The following is a 16810-nucleotide window of genomic DNA, read 5'->3' as shown; positions in this document are numbered from 1 at the left end:
TGCCATATGTTTCTTGTAAAAATAAGTTAATCTTGTCCCACTGATAATGGGCTTCATCATTTGCTTGGGGGAGGCTTCAAGTAAAATGATGATTGTAACGCCTTGCACACTAAATGTATAATGACTTTACAAAAGTGACCCGCATTTGACCACACAGATAGGCCTTGAGTGAGAATTCTATACCTGAAGATAAGCAGCATTTCTTTACAACAAGAGGAGGACACACTTCCCAGGCCCTCATATTAATGTTCTTTTTGCCAAATGAAAGCTTTAGCCCATGAATTGCTTGGTTTTTACAGTCTATGTTGAATTGAGACAGCTTTGTTATATTCTGGAAATTGATTACAAAGTAGATACATTGATGAATTGGAAAATTAATTGGATCAAAGTTATTCTTTATTTGCCAGATGCTGACTTAGACCTCCATAGACATGTTGAATACACGAAGGAAACAGTTGGGGACACTGTAGAGATAGGAATTAGGGGGCACTGGATGTCAGGAAGGAGGGACTCCAGCCAAGCTTCAGGGATAAGGTGCACTGAGGGCAAGACCAGAGGGAGGAGGAAGTCATGCATGTGGAGAAGGGAGAGCACTGCGGAGAGCACACAGGCAAAAGCCCCAAGGGGGAAATCAGTTTGACGCCTTAGCCTCCTTTTTGACTTCTCTCGTTTCTCCCCTTGGCTGGAATCCAGACTCCTCATCCCGGCCCAAAAGCCAGCCTCCCTTTCTGGGAGATCCAGGGACTTCCCAGCCCTCGGTCTGACTGGACATCTCAGAGTAACTCTGCCCCAAAAACTGTGGTTGCCATGGGCTCTAAAACTAGTTCTTCAGGTAAACAAAACTGCTTTGTTCACCCACATACAGGAAACTGCAGATTCCTGGCCTTTCAACACAGGTTTTCCTCTGCCGGCAAACTCCAGCATTCAGCAGAGGTGTTGGCAAGACTCCATCTGTTTCCTGGCAGAAGCCCCAAACCACCCCACCTCACAGATGCAAAGGAGCTCAAACCATGAAAGGTAAGGAAGAGAAAGGTAAGGAAGAGCGGAGCTCCATGAAGGACAAGCTGTGTGTGTTCATTCTGTTCCATTTCTCACAGGCTTGGTACATATCATCATGAATGAGCAAGCTGGACTCCCACCTCCATCCTCATCCCTGCCATGTGGGGATGGAAAGAGGGGAGTCCCCTCCTCCAGAGCCAGGCTAGGATTACAGATTAGGGACATGAAGTCCAGGCCAACCCCCACTCTGCAGCAGGCTCACCCCACCCTGGAGGGAAAGCATGACGGGTAGTGGGAGAAAGAAACCAGGCCGTGTGCCCAACAACTTTTCCAATGGCCAACAGTGTGCAGGCTATAGGCTCTGCTGAAATGGATCCAGGTTTGTGAAAACATGAATGTTTTTAACTATTGTTTTCAATTTATCTCAGCCTCAGTTCTAGCACTTCCCAATTCCGTGCTCATAAGCAAGATTGGCTACTTATTTGAACAGAAATAGCATACAGAGGAAATTTAAAGGATTCTAGAAAGTCAAGGTGAACCAAAATCTCACTGAGTTATCCACTGCCTTCTCTCTGCAGTCTTTTCTTATTGTGGGGCTGCTGTATGCATTGTGTCAGGTACCTTCTGCTTCTAACTTTATTTAACTGTCATTGCAACGACATGAGATGGGTCTTAGTGTTCACATCTTACAGAGGAAAGAACTGAGGCTCAGAAAGGTAGAGACACCTGCCCTAACTCACACAGCTGTGAAAAAGCTGGACCTGAACAAAAGGAGTGTATGGTTTTAGGGTGAAAATAGACTGTTCTTTGTGAAATCCATGCAAAGATGCCTGAAAGAGGAATAAATATTTACTGGATAGTTGTGGATGATTTAAATTTTGTAATCCACCCTCTTAGGATGAAAGCACACGGTATCAGGATTGCATTATGTTCCTGGTAGGAAGTGGGTCAACAGAAGTAGGAAGGGTGCTGAAAAGATGCAAGCCCAGAAGAGGTCTTTGCTGACTCCATGTGTTTGTTTGCCCCAGGCTGCCTGAGCTGGCTTTTCATCTCAGGGATAAGGTGAGAGATGCCTGCATTAGTCAGCACTTGCACATAGTCCAGCTTCCTATCCTGCCTGGCAACAGGCTGGCCTGATGCATGAAGTAGAAAGCTACCCAAGCAGTGGGAAAGGAAGGAAACCAATAGGCCTGCCATTAACAATCTCCCCGCCCCACGACTTGAAATTTCCACTCATTTCACAGATACAAACACAGAGGCACAGAGGGAAAAAAGAAAAAAAACTGGTCCAGAAGACATCATCAGTCAGGGAGGAATCAGGACTAAAAAGAATGGAGCAACTCACCTAGAGCTCATCTATCCATCCATTCATCCATCCATCCAGATTCATCAAAACAGTGAAGTCCTTGCAGTCATGGAGTTGATGTTCAAGTGAAGGAGGTAGATTACAAACTAATAGATACACAATACAGTGTAAGGTGATAGAGAAGAATATAAATGAGTCAGAGGAAAACCTCCCTGGGGTAACTTTGAGCAGAGACCTGAATTAAGTGACCAGCAAGGGCAAGGTTACTAAAGAGGAAACATAGTTGGGGTGTGCAGCAAACATCAAGGAGGCCAGAATGCTTGGACTGAATTCAATCTCGAGAAACAGCAGGGTAGAAAATTATGTTGGGAGAGAATTGGTGCTGGATTGTAAAGAAACTTTATATGTGAGGAACAGGAATTTGGATTTTTTAAATAGTAATATACAGCCACTCTCAAGTTCGCCTTTGGTCAGTGGAGACCCACATGGGTTCAACATGCATATCAAAAGTGTTATTTCTGGCCGGGAGCGGTGGCTCACGCCTGTAATCCCAGCACAGCACCTTGGGAGGCTGAGGCGGATGGATCACGAGGTCAGGAGATTGAGGCCATCCTGGCTAACATGGTGAAACCCTGTCTCTACTAAAAACACAAAAAAATTAGCCAGGCGTGGTGGCGGGCGCCAGTAGTCCCAGCTACTCGGGAGGCCGAGGCAGGAGAATGGCGTAAACTCGGGAGGCGGAGCTTGCAGTGAGCCGAGATCGTGCCACTGCACTCCAGTCTGGGCGACAGAGCGAGACTCCGTCTCAAAAAAAAAATAAAAGCATTATTTCTATTCAGGGCCCATCTACCCTGGCCACGGCATGATGTTTGTCCAAAATGATTGCAAGGTGTTCAGATTTTGTAAATCTAAATGTCATAAAAACTTTAAAAAGAAGCGCAATCCTCGCAAAGTTGGGTGACCAAAGCATTCCGGAAAGCAGCTGGTAAAAACTTACAGTACATAATTCATTTGAATTTGAAAAATGTAGAAATGAACCTATCACATATTAGCGAGAGCTATGGAATAAAGCTATTGATGCCACGAAGAGAGTTGAAGAGATCAAACAGAAATGCCAAGCTAAATGTATAATGAACAGATTGAAGAAGAATAAAGAGCTACAGAAAGTTCAGGATATCAAAGAAGTCAAGCAAAACATCCATCTTATCCGAGCCCCTCTTGCAGGCAAGGGAGGCAGTTGGAAGAGAAAATGGTACAGCAGTTACAAGGGAATGTGGACATGAAGATGCTTCTTAAACATCTCTGTCACCATTTCTTTTATGTACACTTGAAAATGCCCTTTGGAGACTTGGAACTGCTAAATTATTAGTTTATTTTTTACATAAGATCACTTAAATGAAAAGAGATTAAAATATATCTTTCCAAAAAAACATCAGATATACAGATGTTAGATTGCATCTCAGTGTTAAATCTTCACTGATAGATGTACTTACGTAAATCATGAAAATTCTACTTATAACTATGGAAGTGAATTGTGGACATAAAATGCTTATGCCATTTGGATAATGGCACTAGGCAGCATTTGTATAATAACTAATGGCAAAAATTCGTGGCTAGTGATGTATAAAATAAAATATTCTCTGCAGTAAAATATTCCCTTTATTAATGTTATAGAAGGGGGGATACAACAAGGAACTGACAATTTGTATGACAGTGTCAAATATTATTTTGATTTTAGTATTTCCTGTTTGGTTTATTTGCATCTTAGAAGAGCATAATGACATTGTTTGATGAAACCTAATTATGCTGGACTGTTTTGACCTGGTTTAACCCTTCTGATAGGTAGTTGAGGATGAGAACTGAATAATCTTTGCCTGGAGTGACCCTACACTCTAGAATTTCCAATTTGGAGAATACTCAGTTCTAACCTGTGATTCCTGGTAGAACAAATTTTATTTTTCTAGCCGAGCAATGATCTAGAAGGAGAGGAATCCCAGTGCCTTTTAAAAGCTATTATGTGATTTTCTTTTTAAAAAGCTCCTGTTTTTGGAAAGTAGAATTTATGGGTACAGCATTTGTTCATTTTTTGCACATAAAATAATACCATTTAAAAAGTAAATAAGAAAAGTACTATACAGCCATGGAAGAGCTAAAATGAACAGAATGTCATGACCTCCTTTATGTTCTTCTTTTAAAATCATTTTGGCTACCATATGGGAAGAAACCATACAGAAGGATAAGTGTGGAAGATGATGTTGGCTGGAACTAGGGTGAGGATAATGAAGAACATGAAAAGAGGTTAAAGTCAGGTAGTGCTATAAAGGGAAACCCAAAATGCTTTGCTGATGGATTACAAATAGGAAGCATGAGAAACATACTATTCAAGAATGACAACATGGCTTTCAGCCTGAACATCTTACTGAATTGTGGTTGCCATTTACCAAAATGGAGTCCCTGATATAGATGTCAGAGTCTGTGTTCTATTAAGTTCTCAATCTCTAGCCCACGGTACAGTCGATGTCACATAGGAGGGGTTTAATGAATTTAAATGATCAGATGAATGCAGTGATTAGTACATGCATATATACACGAACATGAATTCAACTACCCTGCTTCCCTTTGGCTTTTGCTGTGGTTTTCAATTATTTTAGCTTTTTTCAAATGAAATCTTAATTGGAACCAAAGTGTAAAACAGGCAAATTGCAAAATTTTACTAATTAAAATTTATAATTTGAGTTCATTTGTGATATTTGCCTATTATAAAGTCAATCAGTGAAGCCAGATGATTCTGATGAGCACAGACATTGAAAACTAAATGTTATGGATGACAGTCGCAGTTTTCTACAAGCTCTAATTTCCAATATATTTCTATTTTGTTTGATCACACCTTATAAAGAAGTGGTTACAAATGGCAAAATTTCAAATGTGTTGTGTGCCAGTTACTAACGCCTTTGGCTGTATGTCAGAGTTAAATGTCAGTGCTTAACCATAAGGGTATTTATTACTGATTAACAAAAGCCAAGAAATACAGAGAAGTGTACCAATTAGAAACAGCACTTAGAAGACTTGAAACAGTGCTCCAAAATAGACAATCTGGAACTAGTTCAATAGCTCAACAATGCCATAAAGGACCAAGGCTTTCCACCCTCCCATTCCATCAGCAGGCATCCTTCCATCCCTGGAGGGCCACTTCATGGTCATTGATATGGTTTGACTCTGTGGGAATCTCATCTTGCATTGTAATCTTCATAATCCCTACGTGTCAAGGGAGAGACCAAATGGAGGTAATTGAGTGATTTCTCCCGTGCTGTTCTTCTGATAGTGAGTGAGCTTCTCCAATGCTGTTTTTCTGATAGCGAGTGAGTTCTCACAAGGTCTAATGGTTTTACAAGGGGCTCTCCCCTCTTCACTTGGCACTTTTCCTTCCTGCCACCTTGTGAAGAAAATACCTTGCTTCCCCTTCACCTTCTGCCATGATTGTAAGTTTCCTGAGGGCTTTCCAGCCATGCCTATCTGTGAGTCAATTAAACCTCTTTCCTTTATAAATTACCCAGTTCCAGCAGTTCTTTATATCAATATGAGAACGGACTAATACAGTCATGTTCATTACAAAACCACAGAAAGCAGGAGCAAAGAGGCATCCAGGACAGAAGGAAACGGTTTCTTTGTAGACAACCGTCTCTTTTTATTAGAAAACATCTCTTCCAGAAGACTCCAACAGAGTTCTCTTAAGTCCAATCAGCCAGATCTGGGCCAGGCACCCACTCTCAGACCTTAACTAAGCTACAGGACCCTTTGCTTAATAGCTAAACAAGACCAGAGAATAATTTCAAGAAACTTTTTAACAACTTATCTGGAAGCTTGAAAGGCAAGTGGCAAAAACATTTGGTGTAAAGTGGAACAAACACTCCTTCATTTATAAAACTGAGTCATTTCCTGTTGTTGACAGTGGCAAAAGGCAATTTTGATTGGAGTTTTTCTGAAGATTTCAGAAAGTGGAAATATAAATTGATTGACACACACACACACAAATACTAAAGATTATGTTTTCCCATTTTTCTTCTCAGGATCCCACTCATGGTGGTCCAAATCTCTCTTCTCTTTCCCTCAAGCCCTCTTTAAGATCATCATTTTCTCCTGACTCTTCCCCTCCCTCAACCTCTTTCCAAAATCACTGGCATTGATTTCTCCATCTGCTCACCCCAATCTCCACTATCTCGATGTATGAAAGGAGTCATGCAAACTTGGCACTTCTCTAAGGGTGGAGAAGAACACGGTCCATGGGATGCACCCCTCCTTCAATATTTTTAAATCTGTCACATGATAACAATGAACCATTCTCATTGCCCCTCACAGATACCGGTCAAACCAGAAGTGTTTCACATTGGCAATAAGTGCAAAAATATTACGTACTCAACATTATCAATATGTAGTATGTTATGAGTGAACCCACTATCCCACTGACTACAGCAACACGACATGAACAGGCTCTGAACAATGAGCCCAGGACCCTACCTGGCATCTACTTTAGTATGACCCACATATGCTTTAGGGCTAAGCTCTTTTATACAATTTTCTGTGATTAGTTAGATGCAGTCCTCAATTTTTTGTAAACTGGTAGTATTTTTTTCCTCAAGTTAAAAAGTATACCAAGTATGGTAGAAAAAGCTTTATCCTGAAGGTTGCACTGCTACACACACACATACACACACACACACACACACACACACACACACACACACCACAGAAAGAGAGAACCTGACACAAAGAAAGATAGTAGTCACTAATATTAACTTTAAAATAGAAAATATTCATGGGGGTCTTTTTCTTTAGTCTATAGTTTTTAGATGAGTTAAGGATACACTGTTTTTTAAATCCTAGATTCATCTCACAGCCGGGTAAGCATGAGTTGCAACTAGTTTTTCACATTATTTTTCTAGAGACCTTTGTAAATATGTAAATGTATTAACCAAAGACGAATGTCACGTTAACATGTTAGCAAGAAAGACAGGTCCTCCAATAAATTCCCAACCCTGCCTGTGTACAAGGGTTAAAATAAAATCAGGCAATTTGCTCTGTGAATTCCATGCAGTTGTCCGCTCTATAATAGCCATGTTGATTCTCTTTCCACTGGAATAATTGTAAAAGGTAGAAATTCAGCAAAAAAGACCCTGTGCCTGAGTGTGGAAAAGACCATATCCAAATCAATAGAACACCCCACCCGCCACCATGCAGAGGTTATTTGAAAAAAGGTATTTCCTGGGATGCTGGTTAGTATATCTCAAAGGCAAAGACTGGGTCTCTCTTTCTTCTCCACCTTGGACAAGATAACCTAGTAATAATAATAATACCAATAAGGCAGAGTGGCTGAACTATAGGAGAGTCTCATTTTCAGTTCAATTTTCGGCATCAAAAGTTCAAATTATGAAGCATCACCTCTGATGAAATTGAAAACTGAAAGATTACCTGTGATTTCAAACCAACCTGAATTGAAATTTTCTGCCTTAGAAACGCTTCAGAAATTCTTTTTGCACCTTTGACTGAAATAATAACTTCATTTTAAAATAAAGTAGTTACAGATGTTGAGGTTGACTTGCTTTTAATGGCTGTGGGTTTTCTCAACCCAAAACAGGACAACTAGCCTGGCCTTAGTCATTGCACCAAAGGAGGTAATTAACTCCATGGCTCCTGTCGTATCCCTATTCTTTGATATGGATGACAGATAGGAAAAGTTATTTGCAAAAGCAACTCCAAGCCCCAATTTTCCTATATCCCTTAAGCCGCCTCTATACAGAAACTGGAGATGCTTCTGTCCAGCCCTGCCTTGCTCTCTGCCCCCTTAGCTGAGCCACTTGATGTCTTTGCAAGCTCAGACCTTACCCAACTCTCTAACCCCAGTGGCTCATCAGGCAAGGGAAATGTATGATTATAGATGTTCTGTCAGTATCTGCAGTTGGTTTTGTTTCTCTTAATCTCCATTTTCTACTCAATTCATCTACAGTTACCTGGTTCATAGGTAACTGTATTCCAAGACATAGCAATAAAAACTTCATGCAATGTTTTTCATACTTTATAAAGCATTTTTCCTCTTTTTATTTTATTTATTTATTTATTGAGATGGAATTTCGCTTTTGTTGCCCGGGCTGGAGTGCAATGGTGCGATCTTGGCTCACTGCAACCTCCTCCTCCTGGGTTCAAGTGATTCTCCTGTGTAGCCTTCTGTGTAGCTGGGATTACAGGCACCCACCACCACACCTGGCTAATTTTTGTATTTTTAGTAGAGACAGGGTTTCACCATGTTAGCTAGGCTGGTCTCAAACTCCTGAGTTCAGGTGATCCACCCGCCTCGGTCTCTCAAAGTGCTGGGATTACAGGCATGAGCCACCAAGCCTGGCCTTTCCTCTTTTTAGAATCATATATCCCAAGAGTTAGAATTTATCAATAAATTATGTTTTTCGTCATACTTTAGTTCTTCAGCTAATGGTTTGTTTATTTAACATTTTCAATATGAGTTCCTAGCTCATCAAAGAGCTGCTAAAATGCAATATGGTTTTATCAGATACCATGCTTTGGGAAACAATAAGAGAAAACCCAACTCAAATGATTTAAACAGTGAACAAAATGTATTAACTCCCATAAATGGAAGACTGCAGACAGATTAGGACACGATTTTTAGCTCCATCCGTTTCTTTGAGGACTCAGATTTCTTTCTTCTCTCCATTCTGTTTAATTCAGCAAGTTATCTTGTAAACCTCATGATCATAAGATGGCTACAATAGTTCCAGGCAGCACAGTCTGATATGACAACATCCAGAAGCAACAGAAGCAGCATATAAATTACTACTTTGCCCCCAATCTCCAGTTTTCTTTTTATCACCTGGAAATTCTTTCACAGGAATCCCAAAGCTGCTTTTCCATCACTTCTCATTGGCTAGAAATGCATCACATTCCCATATCTCAACCAGTCACTGACAAAAGGGAAATTAGACACCTAATTACCTTAAGGCTAGTTGTATTTACCCTGGGTTGAGACTGTAACATAACTTCCTTTGAAAAAAAATGTACAGAAGAAAATGAAGTATAAAAAACAGCAAAGAAGAAAGAGAGAAAGGCAGATATTTGGGAAGGCAACCAAGACTGCTGTAAGTTCCACTGGGGACCAAAATGTAAAATAAATAAAAACACAGTCACCAATTACTCTATACCCAAAGCCACTATTTGATGTGGTCAGAGTTACTACTCAGAACTGCCTTCCTAGGAAAGATAGAAATGTCAACAAAGCCATAGAAATTAATCTAATAAACAGCATTAAATTTTTTATTGAGTATCATACACACTTCTGTATTTTAAGGTACATTACCCTAGAAGATTTTTGAAATATGAGTGATTCTTTATCATCAAACATAAAATTAAGTTACCACCTAGGACACTAGATGCAGTTCATCTCCGTTGTAGAGTGGTTTATAAATGCATTAGCATTACCTAAAGATAGATAGATAGATAGATAGATAGATAGATAGATAGATAGATAGATAGATAGATAGATAGATAGATATCCACTACATAATGAGACACTAAAACTACAGTAATCAAGGCCATGTGTTATTGGCATAAGAGTAAGTAAGGAGATAAAACAGAATAGAAAGCCCGGATATAGACCCACATACTTACAGCTGTGGGTTGACAGTCAATAGGTGAGGCAAGGTAATCCAATGAGGAAAGAAAAGGTTTCATTCAACAAATGCAGCTGGAAAAAAAATGAACTTTGATCCCTACCTCACAGTATGCACAAAAATTTATTTGATAGATCATAGACATAAACGTAAAAGAAAAAGGTAAAGCTTCTAGAAGAAAATGCAGGAAACTATCTTTATCACCTGAAGTTAAGCAAAGATTTCTTAGACAAGTCACATATTTCAAGAAAGACTTGTGCAGGAATGTTGAACAGTTTTCTTCATAATAACCCTAAACTAGAAACAACCCAAATATTCAATAACAGGGAAATAGATAAATAAATGTGGTATATTAATAAAATAAAATATTAACCATTCATGCATTCAACACTTGAATGAGTATCAAAAACATTATGACAAGTGAAGGAAGACAAATACAAGCATATGTATGCTGCATTATTCTATTTAAGATGTTCAAGGACAGGCACTACTAACTCAATGGGACATAAAGAGCAATTGGTTTCCTCTAGGCAGGCCATTGACTGGAAAGAAACACAAGGAAACTTGAAGCAGTGATAGAACTGTTCTATATCTTGCCTGGGGCTCTAATTTCATGAATGTATATAGGTATCAAAACTTATTGAATCATACATTTAAACTCTGTACGTTTTTGCTTATCAATTATATCTCAATGAAAACAATATATAAATGCATGAATACATGGGTGCTGAATTGTAAATTGTATTCTTCTTTTGTCTACATTTTAGGATTTCTGAAATAATGATGTGTCTTTTAATTATGGCCTACAGAAACTTTCTAGTCATTCAGCATTGAATTTTTAAAATAAAAATGGTATTTATCTAGAAAACATTTTAATACAAATAACATATAGGCAGAGACCCTAAATGTACAGCTCACTAATTTTTTATAAAATAAATTCTCCACATGTAACCACCTCTCACATCAAGATATAAAACATCACCAGCACCACAAATCCTCCCACTGACCCTAAATAGGGGAAAAGACATTAGGAAAATGTTGCTTGCACAAATCTGGAGAATGCAATTAAAAGCAATAGAATTTTCCAAGTTTTCATAATAACCACATGAAAGAGCTATCACTATCTCTAGGAACACAACTCAGGAAACTGAGTTGTGTGATTAGCAAAGTCAGAATTCAAAACCAGATGGGTCCAATTCTAACACCTGTGTTCCTTCCATGTAAGTCAAGCAGAATATAAAAGAGGCAAAGAAAAATTCATGTTCGTTGCTCATTAATCATCAAAATCTATGCTTTCCAAATACGTAATCTCAGTAGAATGTCAGCATTGTTTACAATACATGTTTTATAAAAGTATTGTATAAATATATTTTTTAAACATATGTTTACAACATTCTGTGTGAGGACTAAGCTCCAATTTTTTTTTTTAATCTTGCCCAAATTCCTGTCTAAAAGGTCTGAGGAGTCATGTCCTACAAACCATACATTCTCATCAGACAGGTTTTATTTAGCCCTATATACTGTGACTTTCTTTCCAACCTGACTCTGGCATAACATTATGAGACAAGCAAGAAAATCAAAATATTTTACCCCAAAACATGTTTATTTGCCATATGTTGAAATGGCCCTGCAAAGCTGTCCTTTGTGGGGGAAAATGTGCATCTGTAAAGAATCTCTAATAACATAGTTAAATCATTTTCTTCCAGGCCCTCCCAATCCTGAAAAGATTAAGTCAGTGTCTAGCATCTTTTTAAAGTTCTGAATTGGAAACTTTTGTCATCTATTGTCTCTAAGGTCAGGCCACTATAAGACTTCAAAAGAACCTTGGTCTCCACAATCTTTTATCTTAACCTGAACATTTCTTTTCTATTGATCCTAGGTCTTTAGATAAACTCAACCAATTGTCAATCAGAAAATGTTTAAATTTACCTATAGCCTGGAAGCCCCCCTTTGCCCACCTTCTTTGAGTTGTCCTGCCTTTCTGAACCAAACCAGTATATTTTTTAAATATATTTGATTAATGTCTTATGCCTCTCTAAAATGTGTAAAACCAAGCTGTGCCTCAACCACCATGGACACATGTTCTCAGGACCTCCTGAGGGCTGTGTCAGGGGCTGTGGTCATTCATATTTGGCTCAGAATAAATTTCTTTAAATGTTTTACAAAGTTTGACTCTTCATTGACACATGTTACCCAAGCAAGGCAGAGATAGAGCAACACTTTACCATGAGAAAATGGAGAAGTTGAGCTAGCCTCATGATCACAGAGCTAGGACCAGGATGGGAATCCCCTACTCCCCGGGACTGTAATTATATTTCACAGTCATAGGAGAAATTAGCCAAGCACACCCATCTCCTGTCACATGTATCTCACCTCAAGTCTGAGCTACAGAGATAAGTGGGTAGGATGCAGGGATGTCTTGGTCCCCTCTCCACCGCTTACTCAATACTACGTTCCCTTTTCTCAAACAAGTAGCAGAACAGAACCGGGGAAAGGACTTTTTTTTTTTTCAGGATTTTGTGTTTCAATGGATTACTCCTCCCCTAAGTTTATGAATTTACAAAACACCATTGCTTAACCTCCCCTTCCCCTACCACACACACATGCAAAGGAGTAACCAATGATAGAAAATTCTACTTAACGAGGGAAGGAAGAAATATTTTAGAGATAAGTCTCGGGCTACATAAACCAGGTTGTTGGTAAATTCTAAAGATTAAAATGTCCAGCAACCTAGTAAGTACTACTTGTGCTGTAACAGCCTCTCCATTTAGAACTGAGATTTTCTTTGAACCACATCACTCATGATAAGGATAAAGACTTCCCAGTCCATTGACTAACAAAGATAAGCATTTAAGTGGCCTAATTATCCCTGAAGTGGCAAATCACCCTTACAAGAAAGCTAATGCTTTTTGCCAACATAGCAATGATCCAACTGTTCCTTTGTCTTATAATGATTGGGTTAGCAAGGCAGGAAACACCTTTAAAATCAAGTTTGTGTACATCTTGATTCATTGTAGCTGTCTAAAGTAGAAACCGTTTTCCCAACTAGGGGATAGAAAGTCTTAGCTACTTGGACAGCTGGCAAAATAGAATACATGTTTCAGATGCATGGCCAAAAAACCATTTATTTCCCAGGTTTTTAATTAAGTATAATAATATCTGAAAAATAAATAAGTCTCCAAGCTGCAAGCAACACTGGGAAAATGAAGAATGAAGTTCTAGGAGAGTCTGGCTGCCTTGAAATCGTGGTCTCTGCTGATGGGAAAGTCCTCTGCTCAGCAGGGAGCCAGAGAGCAGGCCAGAGGCAGTGTAAGGATAGAGGTATGCCATCTCTAAGCCTCCATATGCTGAATCAATCCACTGGCTTTCAATAGGGCCTCAATCTTAACAGGAGGCTAAACACAGGCATGTAAGAAAATACATTTAAAGCCTAAAGTTACTAAAAGGCTAGTTCCTGCAGAACTTAGACCAAAAAAAAAAAAAAAAAAAGAAGTACAATCAATGAATTTCCTTCCGTGTCTCCAACTTCCTTTCTCTTTAAAATAAACTGGGGAAGGAATCATTTTGTAAAGTGAAGACTTCTCTGTGATATGAATAGTTCTTTCATTATTATGCCTTATATGTTTGAATTTTTATGCATTGACTTTTTCATAAGGCTGTACTTCAGAAAACTGAGAATAAAAAACATCATTATATGAAGCTTAGGGAGTCAATAGAAACCAAAGAAAAACAGCACCAAATTATTCGAAAGTACTCTGATAATTCCCTTTTCATTTGGTCACAGACAATGAACTCTTCATTGAGTGAAGGAGAAGGTTCCTGCTGGAAAACAGTGGAATACAGAGTGGCTCCCCAGAGGATGTGGATCTTCACAGGGACCTTGAAGAATATTAGGATTTGATACATGTTTCAGCCCCTCTTCTAAAAGGATTACTGCACCATCTTTTACTCCTGGATTCATAATGTTGAAACAACCTTGGTGAACCCCAGTTCCTGTCACACAATACTCCCTCACTGACAATAAAAATCATTTTCAAATAAATTTTGACTCCCTTATGAGAGTCAAAATCACATCTGCACAGTAGAAGCCACAAGAAGTCCTGGAGTAATAAAGCTGTTTACATTGTTTGATGCACTATTTCCAAAACATTTCACCATGGAACGCTTTTTTATTAGATTTATTTTATTTAACTCTTCAAGTGTAACACTCTTTGGAAAATGTTGATCTACTTAGAAAAATGTTGAAATAGCCCAACTTCCTCATTTAGTTGGTGGGGGAAAAAAGTTGGAGCCCAGGCATGAGAAGGGAGTTTCTCAAGATAATCCATCAATTAGGCCAAGAACCTGATGGGACTTACAGCCAAGGTTTCTCTCCACTAAGTAATCCTTGGGCCACACTCATAAAGGAAGTCTACCTGGCTTTTGGCATAGGAAACAGTAATATGGGAGAGTATTTGGCAGTGCATTCCCCTGTGGGAGGGGTGCATGTCACAAAGCAAATCTGCTGATTAATTTTCCAGCCAGTGCCTCTCCTCTGGAAAGAAACGCTCTGGTTCCATTCCAGTGTCTTTACAGGTTAAGTCAATGATCAAGAAATAGTGGCAGGTATCTGGCCCTCAGTGTCACAGGAGGTGAGTTCTAGGAGTTGATACCTAACATGAGAGCAAGTCTGGTATAGAGCAGTTTGGTCCCCAGACTGTCTGACTTACTTAAAGGAAGCCTTAGGCCACTAATGACTGCATAGTTTCACCTTCATTTATACAGATTTGTTGTCAGGTACTATTCAAGAGCCCTAGGAAATCCAAAGCTAAGAAGTTTTAGTCAGTGAAAATTAAACTGAGGAATTAAACACAACTAAGTTTTTTTTTTTTAATTTTTAAATTAAACATGAATACTTTTCAAAGTTTATGTTGTTATTTCAAGCCCAAAGAGGAATTATCCAAATTTCTTGTATGTGAAAGGAAAAAGGGTTCTGTGGTCATATGGTTCAGCTCCATCATTTCACAAATAAAGAAGCTGAAACTCAGATAAACTGGTCACATAATCTGTCAATGAAAGCTAAAAGGTATAACCAACAGAGACTTAGAGCCTAGAAATTTTTTCTCCATAAGCACTGCCTCCTGAGAGTCATGGAGAGTTAAGCACAGACTGGGCATGGTGGCTAACATCTGTGACCTCAGTACTTTGTGGAGGCTGAGGCAGGAGGATTGCTTGAGCCCAGGAGTTCGAGATCAGCCTGAGCAACATAGTGAGATCCTGCCTCTACAAAATATTTTTTAAAAATTAGCCAGGTGTGGTGGTGCACACCACTAGTCTGAGGGACCTGGGAGGCTGAGGTGGGAGGATTGCTTGAGCACAGGAGGTCGAGGCTGTAGTGAGTCATGATCATGCCACTGCACTCCAGCCTGGGCAACAGAGTGAGACATGTCTTAAAAACAAAAACACCCTGGCAGCAGGACTCGTGTTACTGATCCTGTATTTGTCATGTTGCTGCCTCTTTTTCTTCCTCTTCTTTTTTTTTCTTGATTCCTAGTGTGTTCACTTTTTCCTTAGAACTAAACTTTTAGGGTTCAAAATTTGCCTGAAATGTTTAAACAATTAAAACCATGATACCAAAAAAATTGGGTCAAGATTATTTCTGTTAGTGAATATTTTTAAGAGGATCTGCACATTTGTAAACAGAAAATTATGGAGACCCAAAAAATTGATGCAAATGATGTTTAAAATTAGAATGTTGTGCTTCCCAAGAAATCAAATGAAAATGGTACAGAAGGAATTCTTCTGCTTACATAAAAGTTATTGTAAAATCCCACTACTAACTGAGACCATAGTAATTTCTCTTCCTGCACCACAGGAGAAGAGCTTCTTGGTCCAGGCTCAGCAAAGTGCCAGTTTTCTTTCCCATCATCAGCTCTATCCCTCCACTCTGCTCGTAGGCCTTAAGCATTTATCATAATCTTCAGCCAATAGGAGGCTTAGCTCTGTTCCTTTCACATCCCAGTCTGTAATCTGTGGAGTCTGACTTGACTTCCCAGATACAATAAGTCCTGATTGTGGTTGGTCAGGAAATGAACGGGACAGGAAGCTGACTGCAAATGCTGAACAAGCCCAGGGACCACAGTCATCATCACTTGAACATCAACTCCATGAGTGCAAGGACTTCACTGTTTTGATCAATCTGAATGATGCACTGGGGAGCAATGGTTGAGACAATACACTAAACCTTCCCAAAGCGGCTGGGATGTTTGTCAATTATTGCTGCTGGCAGTGGACCGTGGTGTCTGGTGGAAGCACTTCTTATTTAACTTAACTGTAAACCAAACTTGAAGCCAAACAAAGCTGAGTTTCAGTCCAGTTCTGTAGCTTACTTACAGTTTAAGATTTAGGAATACGAAAAATATTTTATATTTTTGCAATTATTATTCAAAAAGAGCATTTTCCTGTCAAAACATATCTGTCAAATGGAACAACTGTGAAATCATAGACTGATCAGTCACAACCTTGGGGGAAGTAAACGAAAAAACTAATCTTGGATTATTAAAGTGGTATGATTTAAAGTAGAGAACTTATCTATAAAGCCTTTTAAAATAATTTCATTGTGTAAAAATTGCAACGTTTGGATTTCCAGATAAAATCTTTTCACCACAGCTCTTGGTGTTTGGATAATATTTTTATTATAGCATAATACCACTGGGCCTCTACTAAGTTCCAAGTGATTCCCTGTGTCTAGAAAGTGGCTCAGAATGTTGATCTCGTTCATTGCATTCAGTCTCAACAGGTTTGCCAGCGAACAGGGAAATGGGACTTCTACTTAAAGAGAAAACTTCTCAGT

General features: G+C 39.1%; 1 pseudogene; it reads left to right on the top strand.

Moving 5' to 3' along the window:
* The window catches only part of LOC105531187, a 30444-nt pseudogene extending 26770 nt beyond the window's left edge, over nt 1–3674 (top strand).
* The last annotated feature ends 13136 nt before the right edge of the window (nt 3675–16810 follow it).

This window comes from Mandrillus leucophaeus, unplaced genomic scaffold, assembly GCF_000951045.1.
Source record: "Mandrillus leucophaeus isolate KB7577 unplaced genomic scaffold, Mleu.le_1.0 Scaffold87, whole genome shotgun sequence".
Classification (NCBI taxonomy): Eukaryota; Metazoa; Chordata; class Mammalia; order Primates; family Cercopithecidae; genus Mandrillus; species Mandrillus leucophaeus.
This window is presented reverse-complemented; position numbering and strand designations above follow the sequence as displayed.